Here is a 22086-nt window from a genome sequence, read left to right as displayed (position 1 = left end):
CTTATTGTAGCCACAGGAACAACCAGCTCTGCTTTGGCTCAAGCTGCTTTCATGCCTGCATTTCCCGACAGCGTTTACGGCCCTCCCGAAGGCCTCTGTTGATACAGCTGCTGGAGTGAGCTAAATCTCCGAACACTCACTCCACTGGAATCTGGATGTGCTCTGAGAAACAGACCTTTGACGGGAGGGAAGCAGGAGCCCATGGATGGAGGCTTCCTCCTTTCTTACTCTAGAGAACGCCCTTGAATGTGCTCACAAAGCTCTTCAAGTGGTCTCATGGGGTTGAGCAACCACGTGCACCGTAACAACAGTCAGCCCGGGGAGGCCTCTTTGAATTGGTCCTCCCTTCTTTCCTTTTTGTCAGCTCTCATTTCTACTTTGTGAATCTCATTTCCTAATAAAGCACTTCACTTTATTATAGGTCCTGACTTCTGGGGAACCCAGTCCAAGATACCTTAAAATGATCCATGAATAATAGAGCAAGGAAATATATTGGTGTCAATGAGAGGTTTTAAAATAAGGTGCCAACAAACAAACAAAAACATAGATATTATCCCCATTTATTTAGTTCATTATATGTGAACAAATGTACTAGAGAACACACACACACACACACACACACACACACTTCTCCCCTATATTTTTTATCTGATAAGAGAATTATAATTTAAGAATGTGGTATTTCAACTCACATATGTAATTCTCAGTAGAATGCTCTATGAAAAGTAAATATTGGCTGGAGTTTCCAACAGGCTGAGCTTTTTGGGATGAAGATGAGAACGAATGAGTTCTCAACTCTGGAGGTACAGAATACAATATCTATATATCTATATATATCTATATATATCTATATATATCTATATATATCTATATATATCTCTATCTGTAGAGAGAGAAAGAGAGAGAGAGAGAGAGAGAGAGAGATTTCAGAAAGGAAGGGAGAGGGAGAGAGAGAAACATCAATGATGAGAGAGAATCATTGATTGGCTGCCTCCCACATGCCTCTCACCGGGGATCTGCAACCCTGGCATGTGCCTTCAACTGGAATCAAACCTGGGACCTTTCAGTCTGTAGACCAACACTCTATTCACTGAGCCAAACCAGCTAGGGCTAAGTGTATGATACTTCTTTAAGTATTTCTTGATGATAAAAGTTAGAGTCTTTGGTTTTAAAGTCTCGAAACAAACAATTGTGAACAAAATTGAAACATCGGTATGCCCAGAACTGAAAGCTCTGCTTAACGTGTCAAGTAAAGAATATGATACAGGCTCATTCTGATAGGCACTATCACATTTTATTCACACAACACCACATGTTCACGCTGACTTATCTAAAATCCATGCACTTGAGCACTTTGGCCAGCTCTCCCTGCAGAGACACATGCTTCATTCATAGACTAAGTGTTCCATATGCATCTCTCGGGAGCCCAATGCAAGAACTAGCTGAACTGTCTCCAGTGAAATGAAAGCTCTGTCATTCTGTATGATTATTGGTCCTATTTTGGCTAAGCTTAGACACTTTATTTTGTTGCTGGATGAAAACCCTAAGAAAGCTATTGAGTGACAGCTATGGTATCAGTAGACCACTTGACATCTTTAATTTGTCCAAATTATGCTCTAGTCTTGAATTTTAAATGTTGATTTCCTGTGAAGTGGTTTTTTTTAATTTCCCTAGTTTAATTCACTCTGACAAACGATAAGCTTAAATTAATGGAGAAAGGGAAAATTATCAGAAAGCTTATGTGTCCTTTGTAATATCACCAGGGCTGGTCAAATATAGCAAAACAAATGTCTGTCTTTACGACCGGATGTCTCAAGGACTGAAAAGCTTTCCAAATATCCCCCGCAGAACAAAAAGGCTGCCCAAACTTTTCACCATTGTCTGTGTGTTTAGCAATGAATTTAGAGTCAGAAGACTTGGGGTTTGAGTAATGGTAATGGTGCTTGCTCATTGTGTGGCTGATAAATTACATAATCATAGTTATTCTTAAAACTCATCTTTTTAAAACTCCTTTCACCACCTGAAGAATGTGGACAATGATACCTGCATGACTACTTCACAGAACTTTTGTGAGGAGCAAATTATAAAGTAAAGGGAAAAAATGCATTGCAAACTATAAACTATAAGCAAAGGTAAATTATTCTCACTATCACCAGTCATTTATCTTTATTATTGACAGCATAAATTTATGTAGTGTTAGCTATTTATATCTTTATGTGAATTTGAGGGATCTAAAAGTACATTTCAAAGGGATAAGCTCCAGGGTTGTGAAGCAAGTTGGTGGAAAAGAGTATGTTAAATGTGAGCGGATTGGGGGGATAAGAGAACATTGGGGGGATAAGGACACATTTGTAATATTTTAATCAATAAAGGGAAAAATTTTTTAAAAAGATCCTGAAAGAACAGTCTGAAATTCTGAAGATAAATTTGCCTACTTCTTAATAAAGCTAAGATTCAGTTTTGATAAGAATAACTTGGCATATCCCTCCTTGGTCTCTAAGGATAACTGTTCCTAAAAGGCTGACCTTGACTTCCAGGACTCATAGAATTAGGCTAGTTGCTCTCAACTTTACCTGTGAGTTTGAATCACCTAGAAAGTGGGTATTAATATCTAAGACCAACCTCCAGATATTCTATTAAATTGGTTTGTATTGAGCCAAGTCATTAAAATATTTAAAAGGCAAACCAAACCAAACTAAACAAACCACCAACAATAACAAAAAACAAAAACAGCTCTCCACACGAATGTAATATATACAGGGAATTAGATTTTCATAGTTATTCTTAAAACTCTTTTTTTCTAATTGACCTTCATCCCAATCTAACCAAAGCAAGGTTATTTCAATGATTCTTTTAATTTTGACTGCTATATTGGTTATATTTGAAAACAAAACAAAAATGAGATGAGGGGGAAATACTCATAGTTTAAGCTGCTAAGAGATGTCAGATGTATCAGCATATGCCCAATAGGGATGTTCACTCAGTCTTAATAATTTTTGCATCTCTGGCCCACTTATCTCCTGATACTTAAAGATAAATTATTAATACTCACAAGTGTTAGGGCCAATTACTTGGGAACAGCTTGTATTTAGTCCTGTTTTATTCATGATTTGAACCTGCTTCCCCAGGTATAATAAACTCTTGGTTCAGTAATAACCAACTGAATTTTTATGATTCTTGTGTCTGCTAGCATTTGGACTTTGTCATGTTAATATTTAAATGTCGGCAGTTCCCAGTGGATCTTATTTATGACTGACTCTTAGCAATTGATGCTGCCTAAAGTACAAATACTTTATTTTAATTCAGTCCCACCTCTGGCTGGTAATGATTACAGACCCAGGGCTAGGAAACCTCCTCATCTCCCCATCCTTACCCACCAAGAAAAGATGAGAATAACATGGGAGATGAGCCAGGCCACTAGAAAACAGCATGGAATGCTGATAATTATTGCCTACTGAGCTGAATGTAAATTCTTGAAATTAAAAATAAAAAAGAATTGAATCTACTGATGTACATTAATAATAAAAAAAATACAACCAAAATTCACATTCAACTTTTAGAAACATTTGCTGTGCAGACACCTTTTCTAAACCCCCCAAATCTGCAGGAAATAAATGTCAACTGTAAATATTTGCTTCTGTGGCTACTAATGGAAGAAATCTGTGAATAAGCATTGACACCTGAGTTGGGAAGTTGTGAGAAGATGGAAGATGGAATTTTATGATATCAACTATCTGATACCCTTGTCTATCATAATTAGGACAAATAAAAGGATCTCTCTCCTCCCCCTCTCCCCTCCCTTCCTTTTCCCAATCCTCCCCTCCTTTCTTTTCTTCTTTAATGGTTTACTTGTCATGGTTTGTGTGTTCCTGGGGAAAATGATTTTTTTTAAACTGAAGCGTAGTGTGCATTGCTCTGTCCACGTAATCATATTACATCACATTGTTACAGAAAAACCAGAGAAGAACCAAGCAACGCTCTGAGAGCTTGGAGTTACACTTTATTCACCGCGGTGGACTTGGGGGAATGAATCCAAATTCTAAGCAAAGCTACAAGCAGAACTTCCCGTTTTATGGAAGAGCCAGCCCTTTTGCTTTGTGTGCTTAATGGTTATCTTGCTGGTGACCTTGAAAACTACACAGTTCTATCCAATTAAAAAACGCACCTGGCATGGCATTGGGCGTATCTAGTCTCTGGCCTACAAGGTCAGACAGCTAAGTTTATCTTCCTCATTATTCAAGCAGGTTAAGCAGGACTAGAAAGCAAACTTATTTTTTTCAGAATAAAAGGCCATCTAAAGAATAGCAGAGAATTCCAAACAGTAGTTTTACAGAATAGGGGTTTGCCTTCACAACATTGACTTGTAGAAACACATTCATGGTACATTCGGTGCCTTTAAAATTACTATTGGCTCTCAGACAAATCTGTTTCCTCGCCACTCATAGTATGAAGCTTCACTTGTCTACAGAAAACAGCCTCTGTATTAATTTCTATGAGACTTTTACCATTTGCTTATTTTCTCCAAAATGCAAAATGTAATACATTCTGCCAAGGTATTCAGGGAATCACCGAGAACATTGGATTGATGGAAACTTGCATCTCACACTTGGGTTCAAATTCCGGCATATTGAAGTAAATGCCAGTATTTGTTGCTGGGTGAAAGGATATAAATTGGATAACTGTAAACATCAAAGAAAAATAGGCAGTAGGTTGGCAATGAAGAGACACTAGACTAATAAGTAGCTACATTTGTCAAGATTGATGTAGAAGTTGAAAAATGTCCCGCCTAACAGCAGTTATTCTATTCTCAGTATGAGAGTGTCACCATCTCTCTATGACACTACCTGACTTCAGAGTATACTACAGAGCAATGATAATGAAAACAGCATGGTACTGGCAGAAAAACAGACACATAGACCAATGGAACAGAATTGAGAGCCCAGAAATAAAACGACATGTGTATTGGCAAATAACTTTTGACAAAGGAGCCAAAAACATACAATAGAGAAAAGAAAGTCTCTTCAATAAATGGTGCTGGGAAAATTATAAACCCACATGCAAAAGTAAGAAATCAGACTGCAATTTGTTCCCATGTACAACAATTAATTCGAATTTGATAAAAGACCTAAATATAAGATCTGAAACAATAAATTACTTAAAAGAGGACATAGATCCTAAACTTATGGATCTTGGCCTTAGAGAAGATTTTATGAATTTGACACCTCATTAGAGGCAAAAAATAAATGAATGGGACTATATCAAACTAAAAAATTTTATTCAACATTGTACTAGAAGTGCTGGCTGGAGCAATCAGGCAAGAGCAATAAGTAAAATGCTTTCAATTTGGGAATGAAAAGGTATAAGTGCCATTTTTATTAGATGACACGATTCTTTACATCAAAAACCCTAAATACTCCACCAGAAAAACAACACCACACTACTAGAAACAATAAACTTCTAATAAAATCTTCCGCACAGCAAAATAAATCACCAACAAAACAAAAAAGGAAACCAACTTAGTGGGAGTAAACATTTGCAAACAACAGCTGACAAGGGTTTAATATATAAAATATATAAAGAACTCATACAACTCAACACCAAACAAACACACAATGGGCAGAAGACCTGGACAGACATTTCTCCCAAGAAGACTTAATAAGTTGCCAATAGATATATGAGTAGAGGCTCAACTTCACTAGTTGTTAGGGAAACGCAAATCAAAACTGCAATAAGCCCTGGTGAAAGGAGTTAAAGCAGAATTAGGTAGACAGGGTAAGGCGTGGAAGAAGGAGGAAGGAGCTAGCTGAAACCACAAGATGTTTTGCAGGAAAACAGGGTGTTTTGAAACAAGGATGTTTTTCTTGCAAGTGCAAAATAAAATGTTGCAAAAAGGCCAGGAACCAAAAAAGAGAGCGACACAGATAAACAGAGAGCAGGCCTTTAGAAGGTATAAGGGGAAGAGTAGAATGCTTGAGCAGCAATCCATTTGGGTCCCTGCCCGAGCAGGGGGAGCCTGCGTTTGCTGCTTGCAATAAACTCCTGCCCGGTTTGAACGCCTCTGGTCCATGGCTTCATTCTTTGATTCCGAGAGACAGGATCCCGGGAAGAATTCCTACTCGCCCGTTCTGGTATCACTGGCTGGGGAGCTCAGTTGGTTAGAGCATGGCCCAATACACCAAGTTTGTGGGGTTCAATCCCTGGTTAGGAAACCTACAGTAATCAACCAGTGAATGCACAGTAAGTGAAACAACAAATCGATCACTCTCTCTCTAAAAAAACAATATTAAAATGAGATAGCACCTCACACCTGTTGTAATCTTATTAACCAATGTCACTCCAATAAATTTAATTTAAAAATAAGATTAAATAAAAAAAACCTGTTATTTCACATGAGAGGAACAAAACCACTCCTACCTATTTCAAATCTCTAGCCAATTCTTATTTTAATTCAGCAGTTCACTAGGTATTCAATAATATGAAATATTAAACTTGGCATTTCTTTGGAACTATAAAAATTTAAAACTCACTCATAAACAGTTATTTATGGAAAGTGGCAGCTGAAATCTCAAAACTCTCCTGTTTCTCCTCCCTTACTCAGTCCCACTCTTTCTATCACACTCCCTCCTACCTGTTCTCAAAGCTTTAAGCTTACACTTTCTGCTTCCCCTTTACGCCACATTCTGGGATGATGGCAGTGCTAACCAGGCCACCCTGTGTCCAAAAGCAGCACTGTGTGTGACTCATGTCATAGCAGCCCCAGCACAGTGCCTGAAACATGGAATTTATTTAACCCGTGGGACTAAATGAGGCCACCATTCAACACAGAGAAAGAACCTAAACTATACTTGGGATTTTTTCAAAATCAGCCCCCAATCAAGAAACTATTTTTTGTAAAGAATCTGTATTGCACTGCAGAATAATGGTATCCAATGTCAAATTTAACATTAAATCCAACTATGTTTCTTGGTACGTTATTGTTGCACGTGTTTCCGTAGACACGTTTGAAGTATGATCTGACCTCACAGGTTGCAAAGCTGTCTAGTTTTCTGAGGGTTGTCTCTCCTTTTCCTTCTGGTGAGGAATCATCTGGAAGTTCTAATATTGATAGAGAGACCTATAACCTGATAGATAGAGCACCTGAATTAACCTGACAAATAATTGTATTATTTTAAGTCTTAGAACACATATACTTACGTGAATAGGGGGTTAAATTTTTCTTAAGTTTCCTTTCTAAGGCCTGTGAGAAGTGATTGAGGAGGTAACTCATCTGTGAACTCAGCAAACAGAACCGTTAAGCATGGTCAGACTGACCCACCAGGAGTCAAACATCATCTCATCATCATCTCATCGCCTGATGATTAAGGGCAACAGCTGACGTCTGCTCGTAGCTGCATTCCGTCCCCAGCCTCACCCTAGCCCCTTCCCCTGTAAAACCCTGTCCCCGCACCTCGCTGTAAGACAGGATTTGAATGCCTGTAAGCACCTGCCTTCTTGGTTGGCTGGCCTTCTCAATAAATGCCCTGTATGATCAACCCTGCCTTCGTATTGGACACAGCGACAGGCAGCCCAGCCCAACTCGGTGCTTCCTGGTAACAATATCCCTTAGGGCTTCGGCAAACTCAAGGATGAGTGTGTGTGAGTGGAAGCCTTTGCTGTCAAAGTTCAGGGATTAAACACAGAAAGAAAAGCTGCTCTACCGAGTCTCCCGTGACCATTCAGCTCTAGCCCCACTTCTACTTTCCTCTGTTTGGTTCTGGGTTATCTATGTACCTGGTTTATTTCCACTATAATAATCTGAGCACACATGTATCGAAGGCTTGCTATGTACCAGGCCTCTATGCAATGGAATTTTACACACATTATCTCACAAATTCTTAGGAATAAAGGATTTGACATTTTAAAATCTCCATTTATTGATAAAATACCTGAGCCAGAAATGTATGAAGTCACTAGAATAACTAGCACAAGTTCGCAGAGCTCCCAAATAGCACAGCTGGGGTTCAAACCCAGCACTGCTTGGCCATGAAGGTTATTTCCAGGTGCCTTTGCAGCTGGCCGGTCCTGAAGGTGATTCTGTAATTATTCCATTCCTCCAACTCTCCCCCTTCAGAGACCAACTCCTTGCTGCTGTCAGTCATGCCTACTTTGGAGTACGGAGTAATTCATTGTATGTTACAAGATGGCACTGAATATTTGTTTAAGTAAATGATCTGTCAAGTCACATGGAGGCGGAAAGAATTAGGATGAGTGAAGATCTGAGAAATATTTTAAATTGTTGGCATTGTCACAACCATTGTATAGCGAAGGGATGGAGTGGAAACATCCAGAGAAATGTTATGATTCATTTTCTTTGGCTGCTGAACACTCATTTCAAATGTTTATGCTGAAACGAAAAGCAAATTACCTGTACAGCAAGCATGCGGAGTGGAAGATGGGGGCTCCGTCTTGCTGTCATTCCGAAGCCACACACCCAGAACATGTGACAAACAGCACTGTGCCAGGAGCTGGCTGTCGGCAAGGGCTGCGTGCAGGGAAACTGCATCAATCAATAGAGCAGCCAGAGAGCAACGCGCTGGAGACAGCGCAATCATCAAACAGCAACGCAAATAAAAAGGCAATATCTCACCTCATTAGGACCAAGTGTGTTGTTTATTCTTTCCCCCACGTTAAAATGTTTAGAATCTCGCATAATGAGGCTCTCATTGACAGAGGTGAAAATTATGGAGCTGCTAAACCCAGCACGCAGACAGAGTGCTAACGTAGATTGGATGCTGCAGTGGCTGTGCTCAGAGCGAAGTCGGTGGCTGGATTCCACATGAGCACGTTGTGGTGACAGTCGTACAGGCCGCGGCTCTGTTTCGTGGTGACAGGGAAGTCGGATGTGGGCTGGAGTCAAAAGCTACAGGGCTCAGGCAGAGAAGGAAGCTGGGTCCATCTTGAAGTGAAGCCTCGTTTTCTAACAAAGATATTTTAATGAAGACACTATCCGCGCTGTCCATAGGTATCATTAAAGCTGATGATGAGCGGAGAAACCAAATGAAACTGGGAGTGTTTCCTTGTCTGAAATAGTCTCTGTACACATGTGTAATCATGATAAAGGCCTGTCTTTTGTCTTTGGAACTATATTCCATACCATGCAGACGTTTATTGTGTGTGGAGAAATGTGTTCTTGGTTATTAGTTTGTGGCTCTTTTTGTTTGTTAGTGTGTTAATCCTCACCAGAGGATATTTTTTCCATTGACTTTTTTTTTTGAGAGAGAGTGGAAGGAAGGGAGGGGGAGAGAGAGAAACATTTATGGGAGAGAGACACATCTATTGGTTGCCTCTCTGCTCCCACCCTCCCCACCCCCCCGGCATTCTGACCAGGGCTGGGGAGCAAACTTGCAGCCCAGGTACACGCTCTTAACCAGGAATCGAACCTTGGGTGCTCGGGCTGACACTCTAACCATTGACCAAATCCAGCCAGGGCTAGTTTGTGATTCTTGATGTGTGAATGTGGTAGAGCTAGGACATTTATTTTGATAAATTCGGGTGTCCTCTGTGTCTGATTTGGAATCCCAAAGCTGCTATTTCTTTCACAGAATTAGCTACCCAGATTTATGAATAGAATTAGCCTGATAATCCTCATTCAGTTAATGGGATGCAGATAAGAAAAGAGCACAAAATACCACCAAACAGGAAGCTCCATGGGTGCAGCAGCCTCACCTGGTTCTTCTTTATGTTCCGTGACTGGGTTCTGGGCCTGGCGCCTGACCAGCTCTCCACATACACACACCGCACATCAGAATGAAACAGTGGTATTTTCTAGTTTTTTTCATCTCCACTGACCACCATCACGAAAACAAGATGCTGATTGAGAATGAAAGACATTGGCTGAGAAGGACTCTAAAGATGATTGTGTGGCAGTGATAGGGGGGCTTATAACCTGATAGAGCACCTGAATTAATCTGAAAAATAATCATCTTATTTTAAGTCTTAGAGCACATATACTTATATGAGGAGGGGGTTAAGTTTCTTATATGTGACTAGGGGGTTAACTTTTTCTTAAGTTTCCTGTCCAAGGCCCCCCTAAGCCCTTTCCCCTGTATAACCCTGTCCCCCGCTCCTTGCTGTAAGACAGGATTTGAATGCTCGTCAGCGCCCTGTCTTCTTGGTTGGCTGGCCTTCTCAGTAAACGTCTTATCAGCGGTTCACAACCTGTGGGTCGCAACCCCTTTGGCAGTCGAACGACCCTTTCACAGGGGTCGCCTAAGACCATCTTGCATATCAGATATTTACATGACGATTCATAACAGTAGCAACATGACAGTTATGAAGTAGCAACGAAAATAATTTTATGGTTGGGTCACAACATGAGGAACCGTATTTAAAGGGCCAGAAGGTTGAGAACCCCTGCCTTCGATGATCAACCCTGCCTTCGTTCTTGGACACAGAGACAGGCAGCCCGAGCCCAACCAGGGGTTTCCCGGTAACAAAAGCAAGGTCGGGAAGCCTTTGTTCTGCTCAGCCAGCTTTTCCTCTGAGCCCTGCCCTGAGCCCGTCACCATTCACCGAGCTGAGCATATCCCACTAGCGAAGGAAAGCAGGAGCAGATCGCCTGTGTTTCCAACGGTACTTTTCAGGTTTCCACTGTATTTGCCTGAGGGCCACCCCTTTGCACACCATGGCTCTTCGGGGTCAGTGTGGACATTGTGGCGGCAGACTTTTATTATCCTTATGGACGGCTGTCAGGCACAGCTGCTCCCAGGCCGCGTATTCTCCTGGGGTCTCTCTGACATAAAGGACATCACTAACTACAAGACTTCAGGGGTTTAAGGACTTCCCCTTCATGCACAATGCTAGCAAGAGAGACTGTCCTGCAGGTGGACTTTCTTCATTAAATACTAGAAAGAACACCCGTAGGTGGAGATGTCACATGCTAATGAGACACGTGACAAGTGAAGAAACATGTAGTCACATGATGCAAGTGCCCTAAAAGCCCTGGCCTCTACACCTTTCCTGCTCAAGCCTCTGGAAACTTCTCCCCAGCCTCTGTTCTGGGAGCAACCCGTTTCCTTTCCCTCTGTGATGCTGGCTTCTTTGTGCACAAGCTAAATAAGCCTTCGTTTGTTTCTGGTTTCTGGGGATCTCTTTTGATTTCTATCCCGGGAGCCTGCAAAAGTCCGGGGTGTCCACAGCAAAATGACTGCGAGGACCCGAGGGAACAAGTTGGGAAGCAACGTGAGGAAAGGGTGCTGGAGAAGGGAGCCTGTGTGCGGAAGACCCCGGGGGCAGGGCAGCCCGGGCACCGTCAGGAAGGCATAGGGCAGTGGATGAGCTCAGGAGATCAATGTGAAGGAGGGCAGAGAGGCAAAGCCTTGCTGATGGTTGAAGAGAATGAAATGGCCTGGGTATTGCAGACCTCCGGCTCGGACATTTAGCGGATGCACACCTGCCTCAGAAGACCGCCTTCTCCAGGTGCCGCCCAAATTGGGTTTCTACGTCTGTGCGGCCGCAGCAGGTGTTTTATCCTGGTGATGGTTGCCCGATGCTGCCATCTGGTGAGGGCCCGGAGCCTTCTGGCTGCTGCGTTGCCAAGGAAATCCATCACTGGCTCCTCCTCCGGCAGGAGCACTCTGCCCAGCCCAGGCCTCCCCAAGGGCCAGCCAGCTCACCCCTCTGGACGGGGCCCAGTGTCCGTGACCTTGTGATGTCCCGTCAGACCTTTCCATGCTTCTGTTAAGGTAAACACATTCAAGCCTGTAAAGAATTTTTTCGTGAGTTTATTTGAGCCGAACAGACTGTGGACAGTTGCCGGGAAGCAGTTCTTCACCTCGTTTTCCTCACTACAATCGAAGGAGGGGCCGTAAGTGTTTTACCTGAAATCCATTGGTGATAGATTAGGGAGGCGGGAGAAAGCAGAGCCGGGGAAACCTCTGGGGTTAGATAAGAAGTAAAATGATGGACACACACTCCTTTTACTCAGGTGGGGGCAGGAGAGTTAACAGGGTAACAGTAACAATGAAGGACTTCATGTCTCTGTCCTGGCGCCCAGGTGCCTTTGGTTGTGCCCCGAAGGGTCCAGAAAAAGGGAAGTTACAAGTGACCCTGGCATTTCACAAGGATGTTATCTTAGATGCAAAAAGACAATAGGCTCAGTTAAGGCCAAGATTGACCTTTATCAGGGAAGATACTGGCCCAGGAGAGGACCACCCAGTATAAACTGTTTTTAGTTAAAGTTTTAATTTCAGACCACCCTCTGCGGTTGCTTTAGGTCTTTGAGTTTGCAAACCACCATGCAGGCCTTCCCTGAGCTAGTCAGGTTAGTATGTGGCCTTTTTTTCCGTCCACACTTCTTTTCCCTTCAGTGTTTCCTTTGATTCTTATTTAACCCACATGAATATACTGGAAGATAAAGGGAGGACTTGGGATGATTCGAGAGCTCATCCTAAAGCCTGGATCAGCGTGAGCGTCCTCTGAGGGTCCCAGAAATGTAGCCAGACCCAGTTCAGGGACACCTGGAGGCTGTGTTCTCAGCCCTTCCCAGCAGCCTTTCGCTTCTGGCTCTCTCCACCCCTCCCTTTACCCCCCCTCCCCCCAGACAACGGTTACATTTAGTCATCCAGAGGGTTATGTTTCAGGGCAGAGACTAAGGCATGTACTGACAGGCAGAGAGTCTTCCCGCCTAAAGACTGAGGAACATGAGCATATTCCATGACTTGATTGTGTTGCTTTTCTCACAACTTTGCCAATTCTATGGGATACATTTTTCCAGTTAGAAATATGATCACAGTTGTTATTTTTTCACCTGAAATCTAGTATATTCCCACTCATCATTTCAGCCTCTATGAAATAATCAGGACTACTTAATACCATCTTTTGAATAGCAAATAATAGACCTGCGTGTCCTTGATTTTATGTTCACATTGAATAAAAGCTCTTTTTTATGCACACTAGATTTAAGCCTGGATAACTCCTGATAGATGGGAACAGTGTGTTAATTTGGAAATAATTGGGTTTCATTTTTGTAACCTCTTTGTAAGTGATATTTCCAAGCAACAATAAAGAGTAGGCAGCCTGCTAACCACTTTCCTTCATGTTGACATTAGAATATACAGGTAAGAGTTGAATCGGAGGCTTTCTGTGTCATGGCCAGCATATGCCACACATTGAACTTGTACACAGCATTGAGCACAGACCTGCAGGCGGAGAGGCTGCAGGCTAATTCTCGGGCTCCCTACTTAGTTGCATCACCATTGCTGTGCACAATACTACATTTCTAAAATGGGTGCAAAACAGCACCGATGAAAAGGTCCAAATGCAGCCTCATTTTCCAAAACCCACTCTTCTTTATCATCTAATACAGACTGCACTCTGCTTATCTCATCAATATTAATGTGATCCATCTCCATATATTTGATTAAACTGTGTGCTGGAATGAGCTCTTAACCTCGCAGTGACTTGCTAAGTTAAATCTTACCACATACAACACTGCCTCCGTTTTGAACAAATGTGCCAAATCCACGATGGAGCCGTGTGATGGTTCTAACACCTTTGTTGTCCGTAAGACAGCATTGTTATGTCACCAGATGTAACCCAGATGGTACATAACAGTTTATAAATGGATTTTGGAAAACTACATGGTTTCCATCTGAGGTCTTTCAAGTATGAGTTTTTAAATTGATGTGAACATTGATTTTTTTCCCCACCGTGCATCGTAATGCAGTCAAAATATGGTTCCCAGGTGAATGAAAACGTACCTGTTTCCTTTGACACCGCTCTATTTCTGAGCCATGACTTTGAATGAATTTGTGTCTTTACAGGCCTGGTTTCCACTGGCTGGAAAACACTGGGATAGTGTCAGGTTACTATTATTACATTGAAAGACAGTGCTGATAAGATAAATTTAGAACATCTTTCATCTCATTTTCAGTATTAACAATTGTTAGTCTTGCCAGCAGAAACAAATGTGTGATAAAGTTTAGACACTTTAATCCTTCATTCTCTGCTATTTTGAAAAATATTAGACATAAGGTGGAACTGAAATATCATCCTGAAATCTCTGTTTTCAAAGAAAATAGCCCACCATACGCTCATTATAAAACTATTTATATTTAAAAAATGTTGTGCCAATTCAATAGACAAATCTGACATTTGGGTCTCCTATGGCCCTTTCCTTTGTTCCATGATGTCTGAGGGGCTTTGTTAAAAAAAAAAAAAGGTATGACCATTTACCATGGTCCCTAGAGATCTTTCAGAAAAGATCTAATAAGGGTTATCAAAGAAAAAAATACTACCTTGACATTTCTCTTCCTTTGCTTCTCCCTCTTCTTTTTTCTTTAATATATTCTTCTTCCTTAGTCTATTATTGCTTGATGACATTGACACATCCTCTTTGTGCATCTAGTATGTGTGAATAACTAGGCACACTTTCATGGCCAGAAAATTGCTCACAAAATTTGCTATTGATGTGCTGGTCTCTCACATATCCATCCAAAACACTAGAAGAATATGATGAACATTATTCAAAACATATCTGGAGATATGTTAGAGGTCAGAGTTGCAGCCACCTACCACTGCTTCCCCAGACTTCTGTGAAACTTAAGAGAATTAATTTTATTTGGCTTCCTTATGGTTTTTACATAGAAACTAGAATGCTTAAACCCTCCATCAACTTGGCCACTGAGTCAAAGAATGGAAGTTAAGGAAACAGAACTGCTAAACAGAGCCTATACATTTCTTACAGTAATTGTGTTCATCTATATATCCAGTATGCACACCTGCTCAAACAGACAAGAGCCATCCATTTCTATAGCATTTATTATTCTCTCTTATAGTTCCATAAAAACCCAAGGTTACAACCTCCCAGCATTCCTCACAATTCAACTCTTGAAACAGCAGAGCTCCACTATCTCAGGCCATTTTGCAAAGACACAGGTTTTGAGAGAAAGAAGCAATGCTGCATTGAATAAAGAAAGAAAGAGCCCTTCCTTTATCCCCACCCAGGGTCACATGGTCTCAGAGCGGAGAAAGCCACATCAGCTCCTTCCATTCAGCCTCAAGGTCTTTCTCACCATGGAACTTGGACGCAGGTCCAGAAATCACTCTTCCGGGAAGATACCCAGCTCTTCTCCCATCCCAACTCTTCTCTGCTCAACTCTCCTGAGCAGGTAGATACTAAGATGGCCCCCAATCATTCCTGCCTCCTGGTGACCATGCCCAAGTGTAACAACATTCACTGGCCCCTCCCCACCTGTGTGAGGGCTAGGCATAACCAAGGGTGGGAACCTTTTCTCTGCCAAGGGCCATTTGGATATTTATAACATCATTTGTGGGCCATACAAAATTATTAACTTAAAAACTAGCCTGCTTGCCCTAGCTGGTTTTGCTCAGTGGATAGAGCATCGGCTCAGTGGACTGAAGGGTCCCAGGTTCGATTCCGGTCAAGGGCACATGCCCAACTTGCAGGCTCGATCCCTAGTAGGGAGCATGCAAGAGGCAGTCAATCAATGATTCTCTCTCATCATTGATGTTTCTATCTTCCTCTCCCTCTCACTTCCTCTCTTAAATAAATAAAAATATAGTTGTTTTTTTTTAAAAAAAAAAAAACTAGCCCACTATATTTGGTCAAACATTTAATGAACTCACCCCTAATGCCTTGGTAGAGCCAGACCAAATGATTTCTAGGATCTTATATGGCCCATCCCCGTAAATGTTCCCTATCACCATATAATAAAATAAGGGTAATGAAATGTCCCATGATGAGGCTACTAATGTGACTTCTGTCTTGCTAGCAGATTCTATTGTTTTCTTATCTCACAGACTTTGATGAAGCAAGTTACCATGTGGAGAGGCCCACAGCATGAAATGAGGATGGCCTCTTTCCAACAGCCAGGGAGGAACTAAGGCCCTCAGTCTGACAGCCGGCAAAGAACTGAGCTCCGCAGTCCAACAGCCTTGAGGACTGAATACTGCCAACACTCACCGCACTGGGAAACAGGTCCTTCCTCTGTTGAGCCTTCAGATGAAAGCGCAGCCCTGGCTGACACGCTGCTTGCAGCTTTGTGGGAAGCCCTGAAACAGAAGACCCAGAGAAGCTGTGCCCAACATCTGACCGACAGAAACGGTGAGATAATAAATATTTATCTTTTTAAGCCACTCAATTTGTGATGGGTTGTTACAGCAATAGGTAACAAGCACACCTCCCAAAAGGGTGCTTCCAAAATCCCTGTTCTGCAGGCGAATCAAGTCCTGACAGCCTGACTCACCCATTTGCCAAGTTCAAGCTCAAGCTGAGACTTAATAAAAACCCACCCCGTTCTTCTCCAGAGGCAGGACGGCGGAAGGTGTTTCTGGATTACCTGTGGGTTTCCTTTACCCGTCCTTTCCCATCTCAGAGTTAACTCAAGCAACCGTCTGACATCTCTCATTTGTACCAGTGCGATAGTCATGGATTTAAAAGTGTCAGGCACAGAGTAAAGAAATTGCATAAAAGTTCAGCTACTGCACTTCTCAAGCAAGGCTACTTCATTTTGTCATTTTCTCTCTGCATAAAGGGTCTTTTCATTTAAGTGGATCTTCAATGTAGTGATTTAAGTTGTTCACAAAGATTAACTAACGAATGACCTTATTATCACTAGGGAAACCCAATGGCTATGTTTATACTGATAAAAGGCACCCCACTATGTAAACTGAACAAAGACAACGTATTTATAGGAGGTAGCTAACTTTTTTCTTCATACTTTAAAATGCACTTTTTCAAAGCCAACATTGATGTCCAGGGTCTTACCTAAACCAGGGCTATTCCTGTTGACAGCAAAAGGATATCCACCACTGATCTTACCGCTGGAAAAATGCCTATTAAAGACGCAGTAACTGAATAGAAGAGGGCGGGAAACACCTGAGGTGACGTGCTGGCTGCTAATGTGGATTTTCAGTGTGGACTCCTCCTTGGAGGCGCTGCATCCAGATAGTAGAATTTGGCAACGAGGACAACAGTTCGATGCAACTAGTGAAAACTCTGTCTATAGCATTGTTTTTTCTCTTTTCCCACAAATTAGAAAATATGCCAAATATGCCTGGCAGTTTTGCTGACAGTTCAACAATCCACTTCCGTTTGCTATTATTCTCAGCAACTTTCGCAGTTTCTGGTTGATCAATCTCTGCCAAAATAAAACTTGGAAGTAAACAGTTTTTAATTGAATCTTTGTGAGGTTAAATATCTGGGAATTTGGAGAATGATAAATAATTTGGGGGGCTTATTTTATTTGAATATTTGGCATTAAGTATCATCACAGCTTTCTGATGGAAAGACAAACATCGATGGAGTTCCCCTGCTGGGCTATTTACAGCATTTAGGAAATATTTAGAGACATTTGGGGAAATGTTTTTCCCAGAGCTTTTTATTTCTCCCAATTGGCCTATGTGAAATTCTCTTGATAAGAACCGAGGATGCTAGGACTCAAGGTTAATAATGCACTACTAATTTTCCAATCGATAAATTTTATTCTTGTGATACTTGCATAAGATTTGGATTTTATTTGTCACAAGAGCTGCTTATTCAACCAGTGGTTAGAAATCTCATATACATTTCCACATGTAATGTCTACAGCAATACTTATCCAAAACAGTAGATACCTTAGTGGCTCTCAACCTTCCTAATGCCGCGACCCTTTCATACAGTTCCTCATGTTGTGGTGACCCCCAAACCATAAAATTATTTTCATTGCTACTTCATCACTGTAATTTTGCAACTGTTATGAATCGTCATGTAAATATCTGATATGCAGGATGTATTTTCATTGTTCGCGACCCACAGGTTGAGAACCGCTGCTAGCCCTTGCTTTGACGCCCTTCATGAGAAATAAAAGAGCCTAACAAAGAGATATGTTTCAAAAGTGGTTATTAGATGTATAGGATTTTGTTATAAAGCAAACATAGCCTTGAAGGCATTGCAGTAGTTTGTCCCACTAGCAAAGTTTACCGAAAGCTTGATCTCACAATTCAAGGCAACAACAACTACAAAAGGGATGTTTTCCCTGTCCCTCTCCTTCCTGTCTTACAGCACATTAAAGCTACTGTGAATCTTTACCCAAGTAGCCATTACCAAAGGGGCAGAAAATTAAAAGAAGAAATGAAATTCAGTATTAAGTTTTAAATGTCTTTCTTATTTTGAGAAATTACTAAAATTGTTAAAATATGTGCAAAGGCTTTTCTGAAAGAAAAAAAAATAAGTGGAGTAGGAATGAATGTTAAATAGTAGATTTTACTATTGTTGAGGGTTGATCCTCCAAAAATGGCCACCGCAGTATCTCCCATGCGGCATACATCTTCTTGGCATAAAACTGTCCCATTCCTCCCAATTAGACTGAGGTCTGCATTCCCTCCCCTTGTATCTGAGTAGGCTACTTACTGGGGCAGAAGTTATGTCACTTTCAAGACTAGTCGTAAAAGACTATACGGCTCCCAAATTCAATATCGTTTTGCTAGAGAGCTGATCTTGGAACACAGCCTCCATGACACGAGGAAGCTCAAGCACCACGTGGAGGGCTCATGTGGAGATGAAGCACAGCACGCTTTACATTCCAAGCCGATATCTGAGCCTTTGGCGAGTGTCTGATGGTCTTCTCCACATGTCTGAGCGGGAGCCTCCAGGTGATTTCACCCTCCAGCTGGCAAGTTACCCCCAACCTTTCTCTCACCCCAGTTATGTTTCAAGGATAAGAAATAAGCTGTCTCTGTTGGGCCCTATCTAAATGGCCAATTTCTGGTCAACATTAATGGTTGGGGTGATTGGTTTCTCAGTAGTTGATGACTGACACAAGTAATTGAGTGACAGAATTTCAGAGTAGATAAAAGGATTTGACTAACGACACAGAACCAGCAAACTGTAAAGTGTGACCCCAACCTCTGTCCACTATTTTCTTTTAATCCTCACCTGAGGACATGCCGAGAGAGAGAGAGAGAGAGAGAGAGAGAGAGAGAGAGAGAGAGAGAAAGAGAGAAACAGTGTGAGAGAGAAACATTGATTGGTTGTCCTCTGAATGCTACCCAACTGGGAATCAAACCCAAAATCCAGGTATGTGTCCAGAGTGAGAATCGAATCAGCAACCTTTTGGTTCATGGAACAATGCTCAACCACTGAGCCACCCCAGCTGGACCTTTCCACTTTTTATATTAAAAAAAAAAGTTCCCAAACAACTGATGAAGTTTAGAGTTGCCCTTCAATAATAACTGTTTTCTCTCAGATTCACCTACAGATCTTGAACACATGTCTCTGTTGGAAAAGTGCATGTTCATGAGGATGATGCTTCCATGGCTTTTAGAATAAATAAAATATTTTCAGATCACCATGGTGTTGAAACAATCTCTCTTTTGGAATTTAAAGTCATTCACAAGTTCATCTGGCTTAGATTTTCTTTTGCTCTCATTCCTTAGGATTTTTGTGTATATTATGACATCAAATTCAAAAAATAAAGACTGAACACCTGATTAACTTACCAGGCTGCTATGAGAAAGAAGCAGTGGAAATACTGAGCACCCTTATACACACTGATCCCACTTATATTTGATTTCTTTTCTAATACTATTCAAATGGAAAAATGTGACCTTGCGGAACATTTACAGCTGTGCTTCATTTGTTTCTATTTATCTCAGGTGTTATTACAGGAGACTAGGGAGTGTTACTGACGTGTTTCCTACTGGAGTTAGAGAAAAACTAAAAGGTAAGTGGAACCTTAGAACTTACAAAAGCAAGAATTCTACTCCCTACTCTACCCTTATCCTCTGAAAGATTGCTCATGGGTACATAGATCTTTTCCAATAAGTGTTATTGTTTTCTTTAGATAAATACCCCAAAATGGAACTATCAGGTCATATATATATATAATTAGGTCGTAAGCAGCATTACACTCAAAAATGATTTTTTAAAGAGTGGTTTATTATAAATTTTCTTCATTTTTTTCCATGTCAACTAGTAATTTGCTATATGCACTTGTAGTAAAAAACAAGAGCATAATCAAAAGCTCTTACGGGATTATAAGACAGGGGAGAAAACATGTGATAGAGAATTTTCAATTCCCAAATTAAGGTTTAACGCTAGATGAATTCTCTTTCAGTTGCAAGTGTGTCTCTGCTGGGACATTGAGAAGTTCTCTTTCCATTGCTCCAGCACTTTGCTTTAAATACTCATTTAGAAAGAGGGCTGGGGAGGCAGGCCCGAGATGGAGATGGCGGTGTAAAAGGACACTGAAACTGCCCCCTACCAAGAACACACCCAGTGTTTCCCTATATTTAGAGAAATTCCTTCTTGAAAGACAACTGAGAGTCAATTGAACAGTTTCTGCACAACAAACAACAGAGAGACCACATAGAGAAAGTTGGGGTGTAGCTAAAACTCTCCAGGAGCTGAGAAACTGGTAAGGGCCATTGTCTGCATTTTCCCTGTTCTTGGCTAGAAGGCAGGAGTGCTATCAGGTGCTGTGAATGACCTACAGGGCCATGGTAATGCATCTTCAACCACACCTTCCACAGCTAGCTCCACAAGAACAAGAGGGCACCAGAGGACACACAGGGCCCCTCCATCCAGAAATGGATACAGCAGGTACCATAAGGCGCTACTGCATGCACCTACCAGGCTGTGTAAACACACAGGCTCTGCTGCCCAGAGAAAGTGTGGAACTAGCAGGCAGTTGTGTGGGATACCCCCACCCAGCTCTGCCCCACCCAGAGAAAGTGCAGAACCAGTGGAGTGACATGGCCTGCACACGCAGATCCAGCTTAGTCAACAGGCAAAGCAACAGGGAGAGATACAGATGGTCAATAGTCATGTTGAAAGATGCTCAACATCACTAATCACCAGGAAAATGCAGTTAAAACCACAGTGAGACACCACCTCACACCTGTCAGAATTTCTACCATCAAAAAGTCAACAAAAAGCAAGTTAGGATGTGGAGAAAAGGGGACCCTTGTGCACTGTTGTTGTGACTACAATTGGTGCACCCATCATGGAAAACTGTATGGAGGTTTCTCAAAAAATTAAGAATAGAACTACCACATGAGCAAGCAAATCCTCTCTGGGGAATTTACTCAAAAACAATGAAAACACTATTGATATCAAATCAATATGATATACAAATGAAATAAATACAATACTGTATGCCAACTGTACTTTACTAAAAAAGAGGCAGTTATGGCAGAGATCTCTCTTTCTGCAAGTGTACACATAAGGGCACAGGGGAGAGATGCCATCTAAGCCAGGAAGAGTGGTCTCATGAGAAAACCATCCCAAAGGTGACTTGATCTTAGACTTCTAGCGTCCAGACCTGTGAGAAAATAGATTTACGTTGAGTGAGCCCCAAAAGGTGACAACTGTAATACTTTCTCAATGTCAAGGGCATAGTTAAGTGGCTTAATTTGCATTTTTAAATTCATGGCTATGTCATTAAAATGGCAGTAAATTTTTATGGGGAAAAAAATCTCCTGCAAATAGAAGCAGGAGAAAACTAGATCTCTTTTCCAGTGAATGCTACTGTTCGTTTGTCGTTTTCTGAGGCAAAACAACACTAGATTTGGAAATCCTGGAGAATGCGCTTCATTTTAGTTCTACAGTTATTTGGCTGTGCTAATGACACCCGGACACACTTGGGCAATGCCTGCAGGTCTTTGAAAAGCAGACGCTGTGTAAACCCGTTTACACTACTCACCAATAAAAGGAGAAGACAAACAGAATGGTGCCATTCTTTGCCTGGCATGTGACAAAAAAAGAGAAAATAAATTCTTTTCTTTTTTTCTTTTTTTTACATCTATTCTTGCTCTCTTTTAAAGTTTAGCTATGCTAGTGAAGCTGGCTTGATCAGGCAAAATGGATAAATAACTAAAGAAAACTTGGCAAAGAAAACGAATGAGAAGAAAAAGGGGAAGTGAATTGATTCATGTTTGACAGTTGCTTTGAAGAAAAACTAAAGGGACAAGACAGTCTTTAGAGTCAATGCAATCCCTATTAAAATACCGATGGTATATTTCACAGATCTAGAACAAGCATTCCAAAAATTTATATGGAACCAAAAAAGACCCCGAATAGCCGCAGCACTGTTCAGAGAGAAGAAC

General features: G+C 41.4%; 1 long non-coding RNA gene across 1 annotated transcript; it reads right to left on the bottom strand.

The window, feature by feature from the left end:
- Nucleotides 1-5628: 5628 nt before the first annotated feature.
- On the bottom strand, nucleotides 5629-20883 carry LOC107182715. The gene is made up of 3 exons (XR_001513432.1): nucleotides 20868-20883; nucleotides 19233-19240; nucleotides 5629-5723 (listed from the first exon to the last, which is right to left on the bottom strand). It is a non-coding gene; the product is annotated as an uncharacterized LOC107182715 (long non-coding RNA).
- Between the last annotated feature and the right edge of the window lie 1203 nt (nucleotides 20884-22086).

This window comes from Myotis davidii, unplaced genomic scaffold (genome assembly GCF_000327345.1).
Source record: "Myotis davidii unplaced genomic scaffold, ASM32734v1 scaffold317, whole genome shotgun sequence".
In the NCBI taxonomy this organism is placed as follows: Eukaryota; Metazoa; Chordata; class Mammalia; order Chiroptera; family Vespertilionidae; genus Myotis; species Myotis davidii.
This window is presented reverse-complemented; position numbering and strand designations above follow the sequence as displayed.